This window comes from Glycine soja, chromosome 4, assembly GCF_004193775.1.
Source record: "Glycine soja cultivar W05 chromosome 4, ASM419377v2, whole genome shotgun sequence".
Classification (NCBI taxonomy): domain Eukaryota; kingdom Viridiplantae; phylum Streptophyta; class Magnoliopsida; order Fabales; family Fabaceae; genus Glycine; species Glycine soja.
Genome location: NC_041005.1, coordinates 25,168,073 through 25,181,367, shown reverse-complemented (window position 1 = coordinate 25,181,367; position 13,295 = coordinate 25,168,073). Strand labels below are relative to the sequence as shown.

Below are 13,295 nucleotides of genomic sequence, written 5' to 3'. Positions count from 1 at the left end.
AAATGATTATATATTCAAAATTTATTTATATAAAATGAGTAAGCCTTTAATCTTAATTTGACAATTTAAACATTCTTATTACATTAGTCCTAAAAATTTATTATCAATTTAAAATTTTAAAAAATAAATTACCATCACACACACACACGTATATATATATTGAGTTGATAAAATAAATTTGTAATATAAAGGAATAAGTTTAGTTATTATTTTGTATTTTAAATAGGACAAACAAACATAACTAGTGTGTGCGTAAAATGAGTATATTTTAAGAAAGAAATAAGTACACATTCAATTTTAATTTAGTGTGTGTTTGAAAAATCACTTGAGTTACATTGAATGGAAATTCTTTTGAATTTCAATTCACAAATGTAAAAATAAATCTAAAAACAAATTAACATTGAATGGAATGTGATATAGCTGATAGATAAGCTTATCTCAAGCATGTAGTGGTTAGAGATTTGATATAGTATGTACGTATGAAAAAATAGTTGTTAAAAGAAGGTAACCTCTTAAATGAATATAATTATTTTGAAAAATTAGTCAGTGACTTTTGACGGAAGAATCCCATGTTCACCCACTAATTTTTAAGCCCAACTTTAATCTTTAAAAAAAAATAATAATCTTAAGACAATGATGTTAGTTAACCGATATAAAAATGTTTATTTTTGTCAATCAAACCAACATGTACGATAGAAAAGGATACGGTTGCAATGTTTTTAAATAATTAGTTGATTTGATTGAATTTTTTAATAATTGAGGGACTCAATTGAACTTTTAATTATAATTAAGAAATTAATTATATATTAAGCCTTTAAAAAATATAATGAGCTAATTATATTTAATAAATAATTAAATTGTTTGCATTAATATATTGCTTTTATAGTTTCAAAAATAGAAATTAAGTTCATAATATATATTACAAAATCAGGTTCATGCATAATCGTTTATTAGACTTAACAAAAATTTAACAAACCTAATTACATTGAAGAATTTAATTACTCACATTGACGATATTTATTATAAGATTTTAATATTTATAATACTACTAAATTTGAGAAAATATTTATATATTTAAAATATTTTATAAAAATGTCTATAAACAATATTTAAAACCTAAACATGATTAAAAACTTTCATGAACGTTTTTAAATAGAATTGATTATTCATAAATTTTAAAAAATTAACTAACTATATAAAAATCATTTTTAATTATTATTGGTTAGAAATCATATTATAAAGTAACCAATTTAAGAAAAGACTTAAATATATAAATATATTATTTTTTTAATATCTATACATATCATTAATTTGAATTTTTAAGGCATTACTATATATTATAATCTTTATCTTTATATGTAGAGAAGAAAGGTTGATAGATCAATTTTTCTGCCTAAATTAAGGATACATAAGTCATTTTAAACTTCTGTATTTTTAGAGTTATATTATTCTTTCCAACTTTGTCCTACATTAAAATTTAAAAAATTGTCAATGTTTATTAATGATTACAGATGAATTGTGATGTAAAAAAATAATTATTTTTTAAAATAAAATTGTCTAACAATAATATTTAACAAAAAAATTAAATCGCTATTTTAACAAATTTGATAATTATTATTTTTGTGTGGTTATTAAGGGTCAATTTTAGTATATATTTCCTTCATCTTTTTTATTAGATCCTTTTGATAAAATTATTTGTCTTTTTTATAAGACTTTTTTTTAATTGTCTTTTGTATTAATTTTTTAAAAACTACCCTTAATTTATGAACACAAAATTTAGCCAAAAATAATAAATGTTGAATATTAGTGAAACAAACTCTTTCTATTATTGGAGAAAATGAGTATCTATTAGGTGAGAAGTAATCAAGAAAAAAGAGAGATGATTCATTTTAAAAAAATGTAAGGGTAATTTTGGAAGAAAATTACAAGTTATTGAAAAATTTAAGGTTGCTAACTAATAATATATTGTTTATCACACCTTATTTTGTGATCAATTATCTTAACTTTTGTTTAGAATTTTCATTCATAATTGTTGCTTATGTTAATAAATTCTATAAATTGGCCGTAGAAACTTAAAAAGATAATTTTTGATGTTTTTGTGTAAATTTGAATGTTACAAAAGCAGATTTTGATCATCCAAGATTGAAGAATTGCATAGATGATCTCACCACAATGAAATGTGTTTTTACCATAGCGAAACAAGAACCTTGATAAGATGGAAAAAGTAAAAATTTGCTACAATGAAGTTGAGCCTGACCAAAATGATTTCGTAAAGCTGAAGATCTTGGAGTTAACAGTTTCACCCTAGCAAATAAGGTCCAGTGGCATGGAAATCAAGTGTAGAGTCCTTAGTTCATAAGTGTAATTTCGTTGCAGCAAAAATCCTCTAAGGCACAAAAATTTAATGTAATTTCAGCTCTATATAAAGAGCTTGTAACATCATTTGTAAATACTTTTGGTTCATTTGTGAATTCTGAAAAATAAAATCTCTCTCTCTTTCTTTCTTTTCCTCCATCGTTGCTCTTTAGAGGTTCTATTTGGATCCTTCATAATCCAAATGAGCTAAATTTCAGAGTAGTTGAGTGATAGAAGTAGAATTCAAATATGTAATCTATGATTTCTTATCAATTCTCGTAATTAATATGATTCTATTTCAGTTCTATGCTTAGATGCATGTTAAGAGTGATCAACCTAGCTTTAAGGATTTGGATTGTGTGGAAAAAATCCTAGATCTAAATTGAAATTAGGCAAGGCTTTGATGTCATAAATGGATCAAATACTTGCATTTGTAGAGATATATTGATCCAACTCTGAGTTTCTAGGTCTAAATCACCTAAGGAGTTAGGGATTTGGCTTAGAACTCAAGGATTAATTAATTGCTAAGGAATTAGGATTAGTCATTATAGTTTGGATCTTGATTGAATTGAACTAGGAGATTGAGTAAGAATGAGTTTCATACAAATTAAGAATTTTATGTATTTCATCTCAGCAACACTTTAATCTGTTTGATTTCAGTTTTTGCTCCAAAAGTTGATTTTGAAAACCAAAAATAATTTAGTTTTGTCATGGTGAATTAATGTCTCACTACAGTGGAACATTTCTTTACTAAAAACTGAAACTTCACACATTTGGCATAGCGAATTGACAATTCATTGCAATGAATGTCTGGAAAAAATTGTTGATTTCCTTTATGTTGTCCATAATTTATGTGGATACGATAACTCTTATACTTAGTGTTTCTTTCTACAAATTAGACTAGGTTCACTTGCCTATTATGTTTGAAGCACAACACTAACTAAATTACCTAATTTTTAATTGATGTGAATTAGTGAAAGGGTCTTATAAAAAGATACTTTTTCTAAAAAGATGCCTTGAGAAAGGACAGATGAGGGAGAATTACAAATTACTCCATTTGTCCCATAATAAGTGTTATATAAGAAGAAAAAATAAATATGAAAATAAGTGTCCGTATAGGTTTTTTACAAAAACCAAGAAAAATTAATAAATAGATGAAAGAGGGAAATAATTTTACAAAACTAACCTTACTATTAATATTACATTAAAAAGATAAAGTGATACTTATTAGGAGTTTAGTGAAAAAAGTAATTAATATTACTCTAAATAACTAAAATAACACTTATTTTTACACTCCCTCTATTCCTTATTAATTATTGAATTTTAAAAAAAATTGTTTCTATTTATTTTTTGTTTACAAAGTTCAAGATCATATTAATTACACATTTATCAATCACACATTTACTTGTTTCCATATCTTTAATTAATTTACACATGTATTTATTGTGGAGTAGAAAGAAAAAAGGGTGAAATAGAAAATTTCACAACTATTTTATTAGAATAAAAAAATTACTTATTTCATTTCTTAGTTTATACAAAAAGAAAACCTTAAACGGCAGATAAAAAGGAATGGAGGTAGTACTTATTTTCTCTTCTTACATATGAGACAAACAAATATACTTTCGTTGTTCCTTTTATAAGACCCTTTCAACTCAATCAAATCCTTTAACAAAATAATTAATTAATTTAGTAAGTAACTTTAAATTTGTCATTAATTTGTAATGTTCTTCCAAAATTCCCTTATTTTTTTTAAATTAATAATCTCTCTCGTTCCACTTAATTTGTTTCTTACCTAACTATTACTGATATTCTCGGATCTTAATAAGAGACAAAATGAGTTTATCTCGTTAGTTTCCAACATTTATTATTTTTTAGCTAAAAAATTATTAATAAATTAAAAATAATTTAGGGAAAAAATTAATGCAAAATATAGTTAGAAACATCTTACAAAAAAGGATGGAGGGAGTATTAATAAATAACATTAATATAGCTATTCAATTCTTTGTTAAATATAGGTTAAAATGATTTGAGGGTCTCCATACTTTTAGCAAATTTTTAATTAAGTCCCTATACTTTTTTCTTTTAATTTGGTCCCTATACTTTTATATTTTTAGTTGAGTCTTCCCCAACTAGTTGTTGTTATAAAAAATTACATGCAATCTCTTAATTAGAGGGGTAGACAATGGACTAATACTTCTAAAGTGTGTTGTAAGGTGAGGGGTTTTTTTTGGAGAGTTTCAACTTTTAGCACAGTCAAACAATTGAAAGATGCTTGTGAAAGAATACTTGGATTGAGTTAACATGCAACGATTGAAACTTTGCAAAATTCTCTTACATTTGTCTTAGTTGTGCTTATAGCACATTCCGAATGCACCAACCCATTGTCCACACCTCTAAATAGGTATATCATATGTGATTATTTTTTATGACAACAATTAGATGTGAGGACCCGGTTAAAATGTAAATAAAAACTCAAAGACTCAATTAATAGAAAAAGTTTTTTAATAACAGTGTAAAATAATTTTATGCTAACAATATTTTTAAATTAAATTAAAAATTATATATAATTAAAATTCAAAAGACTTTTGTCGAGCATTTACAAAAAAATCAATAAATTTATTATATATAATTGCTTATAAATAATAATAGTGTAAACTATTTTTATACTAATAATTTTTAAATTAAATAAAAAATTAATATAGTATTTATATTTTTTAAAAATTAAGTTGAGAAATGATTAAAATATTATTAACATAATTTCATCCAACTGTTTATATTGGAAATATGGGAGGTTAATGTTAACCTCTTGAGGCCTTTTATCCTTTTCTCTTCTTTGGGAGTGATGTTTAGTATGTGAACTATGGCGCCCTCTATAATGATCGCTAAGTTCTTCACTTAAACTCTTACAAGAGTTATGACTACTATAGGAGACATATTTTTCTCTTTTCATTTCTTTCATTATTTTTCTTCTTTTTTGCTCTCTTATTTTCTCTATTTCATCTTGACTTATTTCTTCCACTCTTTTTTACCTTTTTCTTTTCTCTCTTGTTTTTCTTTCCACAACTTAAGGGATCTCAACTCAACTAATATCTTATACAATGGGTCCTTAGGAGTAGAACCCTCACCATTAACACTAGATGAAGAATGAAGACTCATGTTGGTTCCTAAGTTATGGTTCTTTCTTGTTGGGGGTTTGAAAACAAAAGGTAAAAGAAACTATGGTTGAAACTAGCCAAAATAAACACTAAAAGAGGTGTGAAAGATAAGGTAAAAACTAATTGGTAAAAGACAAGCTATCTAGGTGGTTTGACAATGGAAGGTAAAGGAAATAAGCTATGAAAGTAAGCAAGAAATATAAACTAGGTGAATCCTAAGAGTGTTTGGATGACCACATTTAAGGTTCCCAACAAAACACTCACAATCCTAAGGGAAAATTGCGTAAAATTATTACACACAAATAGAAGTAGGGTGACCTATTGGAGGCTCCCAACTTACTTCCAATGAAAGACCTTTTTGTTACAAAATTTGAAAGCAATGAAAGTAAGTAAATTGTCAATTACAAAATTACAACAAGGTCCTCAATTTTGGTGGTTGTTCTCTCTTTGGTGATTCACTCAATTTGGAGTGAATCTTAGTCCAATAGCTTTTAAGGTGGTTTTCCCCTAGCTTCTTGACTCAAATTCTTCAAGGGATGACACCAATCCTCCTTCCAATTCCCTATATGGCAACTCACAAACAAGGAAACAAAGAGACAAGCAATAACCAAAGACCCAAAAAATGAAATGAAAGTTAAACCAATAGAGTTTTAACAAGACAAATTTTCAAGGATTTTTCAACAATTAATGCAATGAAAAGTACATAAAAGCAAGCTAGGACTTAAAGAGAAACTTAGAATGGCTCTCGAGTAGAGTAAAAAAAACTAAGATAAAAAGACTCAAGAAACCTCTAGTTTTGGAACTTTTTTTTTCACACTAATTTTTAATTGAAATTTTAGAACTAGGATTGGTATAAAATAGGCACCAATTATAGAATAAATTTTGAGCCAAAACAACAAGCACACTTCCCTTTCACTTTTTTTCTGGACATTGATTTTTCTGCCAACTTGTGTGATTTTTCTTATTTTTTCCTTTAATCCAAATCGCTTGTTCTTTTTTCATAATTTTAGTCCAGATGTCTAGAAAATTCAATAAAAATTTCAGCTCAAAATACGTAGTGAACAATTTCCAGAATTTATACAAGTTTGTATGTATTTATGTTGCTTAAGGCTTGGATAGTTACAATTTGTGTTTGCTTATGCTCAATTATCTTGAATAACACAATTCAAGAGAGCTTAAGACTTATTTTGATTCACAAATTCAGCCACAACTCAGTACCACAACTCAACTTCATCATAGGCATCATGTAGGAAACTTAGAAAACAAAAAAAAAAAGAGTTCAACAACAAGACTACTTCTAGAAATTGATTTAGAACATGTTATGAACTAAATAACATGCATGAATTAGACTCAAAATTCAAAAGATAGGCTAAGAATGACAAGAATACATGAACAAATGTATCTAGAATTCAATTAACAAAATAAAAATTCAACACAAACTTAGAACATAATGTGACAATTACTATGACTAAACATGACTCTAAGACAACATGGATTAAGTGATTTACACTTAGATTTTTGTGTTTTTTTTTTCTATTCAATATTTTGTAGGAAAATTAAAATCTAAAGGTTCAACACAAGGATATTATGAATGAAAAATGATAGAACCTAAAATCCACACAAAAACATGATTCAAGAGTAGATCTACAAAATTTGAACCATAGAAATGTAAAAACAAGTGTAAATCTAAGATTTAATCGGTTTATTTTTTTGAATCTACTCTAAACAGCACCAAACCACATGACAATGAAGGATATACATGGAGAATAAGATGAAGAACAAGGAATTAAAGAGAATTCACCGAACAAAAAGATAGAGGAAGCAAAAAAACATTACCTAGATGAAGATGCTCTTGATACCACATGATGTAGCTTCATTGGAGCTTGTAGGCCTTGGATCTTCTTTATCAATGGAGTCCTTTGCTTCTTGAATTTTAATGGCAGTGGAATGGAGAAGAAGAGTTGAGAGGAGACCCCACTTCAAGAAGAAGATGAGTCTAGAAGAAGCTCACCACCATAGAAAGTCATGAATAAGAGCTTGATGATAGGAGAAGATGAATGGAGGGAGAGGGAGAGAAAGAGCACAAAATTTTGTGTCTCAAAAGAGGTATGAACTTTGAAATTTAATTATCAAATGATCAAAGTCGAAAAAATGCACACACATGACCTCTATTTATAGCCTAAGTGTCACACAAAATTGGAGGGAAATTTGAACAATTCAAATTTCACTTGAATTTGAAATTGAATTTGTGGAGCTAAAATTTCACTAATTATAATTAGTGAATTTCAGTTATGGTTCAGCCCACTAATCCAAGATTCTCCACTAACGTGCTTAGGTGTCATGAGGCATGTAAAACATGAAGGACATGCACAAAGTGTGACTATATGATGTTGTGGCAATGGGGTGTGTAGTAAGCACATGCTCACCTCCCCCTCTAAAATTTAATTGGATTGGGCTTCTACCAATTCAATTAAATTTATTTTCCAACAGACACATCAAATATTCACTTAGTGTATGTGGAATTACAAAACTATCCCTAATACAAAAACTAGTCTAGGTGCCCTAAAATACAATGATTGAAAAATCCTATATTTCTAGGATACCGTATCTACATTATGGAACCCTAAATACAAGGACTAAATATAATGACATCTTAATCTAATATGTACAAAAATAATTAGACCCAACCTTAGCCCATGAGCTCAGAAATCTATCCTGAGGTTCATGAGAACCTTAGAACCTTCTTCAATAGTTCTAGCCAAATCTTTTTGAAACCTCTTGCTCATGGCTCTAGTGACTAGTCCCTTCCCATGAAGGATTACATCAATTTAGAACCTATGTACAATGTTTTTTCAAATAAACTATGTTCCCTGTCAAAATATATACAGTCTTTTTTTTTTTTATAAACAACGCTATATTTACTTAATAAAATTAAAAGAATTAGAAAATATACAGCGCCTTTTCAAATCAGCGTCTTATATTCAGCGCTTAAAAAAACTAATATACAGCGCGTTTTTTTTTTTTACTCTCCGCCTCGTGCTCAATTTCCTCTCTGCCTCGCCCCCAACCCTTCTTCCCCCGCGAATCCTCTCGTCTTCTTCGTCCTCTTTGGTGGGAAACAAGAGAATGAGAAGAGGGAAAAGAAACGAAAGGAAGGAAGGAGAAGGGGCGTGAGGGTTACATCTGGTGGCTCCGATGGCAGATTTGGTGGCTTCGAGGCGCATGCGACAATGGTGGGTTCATCGGAGGCATATCCATTCTTCTTTGTTCTTATCTCGTACTTTGCCTTCTTTTTTTCTTCGCAACACAGAACCCTAGATTCGTAACTGTACCTCTTCCTCGTCCCAATCAAGATGATTAGTGGCTTTCCCTTTACATCCAGTTAAATCGAATGCAGTGAAGTTTCGTTTCTGCCATATCTATAATATTATTTATTGTGTGTTTTTGCAGTGAAACCAGAACACTGGCAGTGAGCATGAGGCCAAAAGGCATCACTTTTCTTAATTCCTATTGATTCAGAACACCGGCAGTGAGCATGAGGCAAAAAGGCAAGACAGGATACTGTGTTTTTTTTTCATTCATATATGGTTGTTGAATGAACTGATTTGTCGTTGCTGCTTCTATATTTCATATTTATACTTGCATTTTGTCTCTTTTTTTGTCCCCTGTCCTCTTTTGATTGTGCAGTTGGAAAATGGACTTGTAGAGGCTGTTGGTATTCTTATTTCCAAAATGCCTCACATGTTTGACCTTTTCTTGACATATATTCCATAAATTGGTATGTTTGCTGTAGAAGGCAGCGACACTTTTATTCAAGTAGACCAATTTAGACTTCAAAACACTTACTGAATCACGAAGTTATATATTATCCAGCCTTACAAGACCAATTCTTCCATATGGTTTGGGGACAAAGGCATAAAGCACTATTACCAAATCTCTATTTTATATCATGTTGAATGGAATGTGGTCAGGCCCGGAATTAGATAACCATTTACTTTGAAATTCACACCAAATTATTTACAAGCAGGCTCTCTCTCCTTATGTATGTATGTGTGTGTGTGTGTGTGTATCCCAATCTTAAAAACAAAGTTACTACCAGGGTCTGACTTTCTTTCTACGCATACCTTGTAATTCATATATATGCATGCATCCATGAATTACTTGATTGATGTTTTAGCTACATTCTTGGTTATCACTGGCTGTACCGTTGATATTGTCTATGGCCATGTCATACAATGTGCTCTTCTCTTCTTCTGTAGGTTTGGCTGCACTTAATAGATGGTCTCTCTTGCTACATTTTTCCTTTGTTTGGCATATGATTTAACTCATTCAGCAGTGCCCTTGTTGTAAGATATATCATTTTTTTAGTTAATTCAACCAGAATGTGCATGAATGCTAATCATGTTGGAGAAATTAGACTGATTGGTGCTGGTTGTAACTTCAAGGAATAATTTGGTGTATTTTTTATGAAAAGCTGTTGAAGAAGCATGTAAAGGGGTAAGATTGCAAAGATGGAGGCCCTTTTGGTGCTGTTATAGTTCATAATGATGAAATAGTTGTCACAACATGGTTCTGTGTAACACAGATCCAACTGGTCATGCTGCGGTGACAGCAATAAGAGAGGTTTGATTTTGAATAACCTAGTGATTTACTTATGCAGCATGAAAAACATATTTTCTTGTAGCAAATAATGGTATTGCTGTGTTTTTCTGACAGAAATTTGCACATGATGGACATGCCCTACCCCGTTGGATAGCAAAGTTAGTGATACACTCTTTGATGCTCTCTATTATTGGTTTGTTTTTTTTAATATGTCAATTTCGTTGTCTCTGACATAGGTCACTTTTTAAAACAAGTATTGACATTTTTAAAGAATGGACTGCTAGTAATTACCTCTTTTAGTTTTAGCTCATTGGGGGCAAATCTTAAAGCCACTCACTAAGTATTTTTATTGACAACATGCCTGGTGTAAAATGATCAATTAGGATTTTACAGTGGTCAAATAATGGTTTTGAACTTGTATTCAGTTCCATCTATGCAAGAAAAACCAAAAAGGGATGATACATGTAGGACATAATCATTATCTTGTAACCATTATCCAGGTTTCAGACATTCAGTGAACACCTGCTTGAAAGTGGGCTATCCTTGTTCATATATCTTGTTGAATTTTTAGATATGCTGCTGAAAGATTTGACAAGATTAGATTATACTTTATACATATGGTATGAGGCTATGCATGCTTCTGGTTAGTGTTGCCTGTTTGAAGTTTAATATGCAAATCATGTCTGTCTCAGTTGACAATGCTGCAGCAATGTGAAGAACTTTAAAAAAACATATTTGCTACCAGATTAGTTGCTTCACTTTTTGAGCAACAGGTTAATATTAGACAATTTGACAGCTAGTATCAATGTATCATTCCATCTAGGTTTTAGAAAGCCTAGCTGAGACTTTATGGGCTCTTAAGCTCCAAATAAAATTAAATCTCGTTGTATGACTCTGTAGGCCTTACTTTTTTTATATAGATGTAATAAACTTTATGCGGTGTTAAACAAAAATGATTCATGCAGTGTTTTCATTTTACAGGCTTGTAAGAAGCTTAAGCAGATAGAACTTGCAGATTGCGAAATATATGCTTCTTGTGAGCCTTGTCCCATGTGCTTTGGTGCAATCCACCTTTCTCGAATTAAGGTTAGAATGGCTTGCTACTCCTATGCGTCTCTTTTATACCATGTTTATCCTGTTTTGAGCTAAGTTATTGCAATATTCTTTTCTAACAGAGGGCTGAGGCAGCAATTGCTATTGGGGTTTGATGATTTCATTGCAGATGCCTTGCAAGGTACTGGATTCTATCAGAAAGTAACATGGGAAATTAAGAGAGCTGATGGTATATCATTGCTGAAGAGGTTTTTGAGAAAACAAAGGAAAAATTCCAAATGTATTATATCTGTCATTCTTTTAACAGCTGATGGCAAGTGGCCATTGGAGTTCTACTTCCAACAACAGATTATGTTCTCCTTCATAACTTTGCAGATTTATATAGCTTGGATTATTTGTGTATAAGTTAATTTTAAAATGAAAATGAGCAAATTTTTTAAATGTTTTTGGATAGCTTCGATTGTGTGTATGAGTTTGAAACAATGAAAGTGAACGAAATCTGATTTATTATATATATATATATATATATATATATAGCGCTTCTTCAAACAAGTGTTGTTGTATGTGTAGCAAAATATATAGTGCGTTTCCTTCAAAAAAATGCTATATATGTATTGCATAAAGTGTTGTTATGGACGCATATATACAATGTTTTTTAGATAAGCATTGTATATCAGTTTTAAATATATAGTGGGTTTTTTTTTTTTAAATGTTGTATATCAACATATATCACCCACAATGATAGCACTTAAAAAGTGTTATATATTTGAAAAATAAATGTTGTGTAAGGTCCACCAATTGTCCTGTTGTTCAGGTTGGGGTGGGTGGAATTCATTCACAAAATCTATCAAACTCTAGGCTTGAATGGTACCCCTCGGTTCATATTGTATCAAATATTGTGACAACTATATGGATCATGTCACCATTCTTCCAGTTAGCTTGAGTTTTTGTAGTACTTTGACTATTGGACAATTGGTCCAACTCGTAATCTTGTGACTCTAGAAGTATTGTCGAAGATGTCATGCAACATTGACTAATGCTAAAGTCACTTTTTTCTATTACTTGGCATCAAATCTCTAGGTGACAAAGTATATTGATCTTAACTCAATGTCTTGTTCTTGGTCGAGGATCGTGTTGATGGCTTCAGCGAATATTGAAAGGTACACAATGAGTTTCTTGCTAGTGCTAGGTTTTGTGAGCACTATTGGGGTTGCCAAGGTTATATCCAGCTGTCAAAAAGTTTGTTTACACTTATCATTCCATTTTTTGAGGAGGTTCATGACTGGTTTGGCCTTCTCGGCTATCCTTGGCAAGAATCTAGACCAAGAGGCTATTTGATCAGCCAATCTTTGTGCTTCTTTCAAGTTCTTAGGACTTCTGATATCTAGAATGGTCTGACACTTGTCAGGGTGGTTTGCATGTATTACCCCATGGGTTAACATAAATCTTAAAAACTTTCCTCCAACCCTAAAGACACTTTTCGGGGTTTAGCATTATGTTATTCTTTCGGAGTTGACCGAACACTTCCTCCAAGTCTTTGATATGTGTTGGCAAATCATCAGACTTGATGAACATGTTGTCGACATATACTTCTAGGTTTCTTCTTAGTTGGGCACCAAACACCTTGTCCATTAATTGTTGATATGTGGTTGCGACATTCTTCAATGCAAATGGCATTACTTGTAACAATAATTTGTCGATTCAGTTATGAAGGTTGTTTTGTCCTCATTGACAAGAGCCATTCTAATTTGATTGTAGCCTGAGTAGGCATCAAGGAAACTTAACATTTTGTGTCTTGTTGCTTCATCCACTAAACGGTCAATGTTGGGCAATAGGTAGGCATCCTCATCGAACTAGTTGACATCTTTCTCTTCCTTTGAGCTATATGGATAGTTTGTGACAATGGAAGGCTAGATCAATCCCTGGCATGTCCATTGCGGACCATGCGAACAAGTCGGCATGTGCTTGGATCACTCATTGCAGACTTCTCTTCTCATCCTTAGTGAGTTGACTACTGAGTTGGGTGACTTGTTCCTCTTTTATACTGAGTTGGAACGTGCATGCCTCTTTAATGGGTTTGACATTGTTGTCATCATTGATCTTGGGATCAAGGATTAACTCTTATGACCC

The 13,295-nt window shown here is 30.7% G+C and overlaps 2 long non-coding RNA genes across 2 annotated transcripts; both read left to right on the top strand.

Annotated features, from left to right (window-relative positions):
- The first annotated feature begins 8,513 nt into the window (after positions 1-8,513).
- Positions 8,514-9,057, top strand: LOC114409544. Its single transcript, XR_003666111.1, has 2 exons — positions 8,514-8,743; positions 8,961-9,057. It is a non-coding gene; the product is annotated as an uncharacterized LOC114409544 (long non-coding RNA).
- A 710-nt stretch (positions 9,058-9,767) lies between these two features.
- LOC114409543 lies at positions 9,768-11,606 on the top strand. Its single transcript, XR_003666110.1, has 5 exons — positions 9,768-9,856; positions 9,985-10,133; positions 10,227-10,270; positions 11,094-11,198; positions 11,288-11,606. It is a non-coding gene; the product is annotated as an uncharacterized LOC114409543 (long non-coding RNA).
- Positions 11,607-13,295: the final 1,689 nt, after the last annotated feature.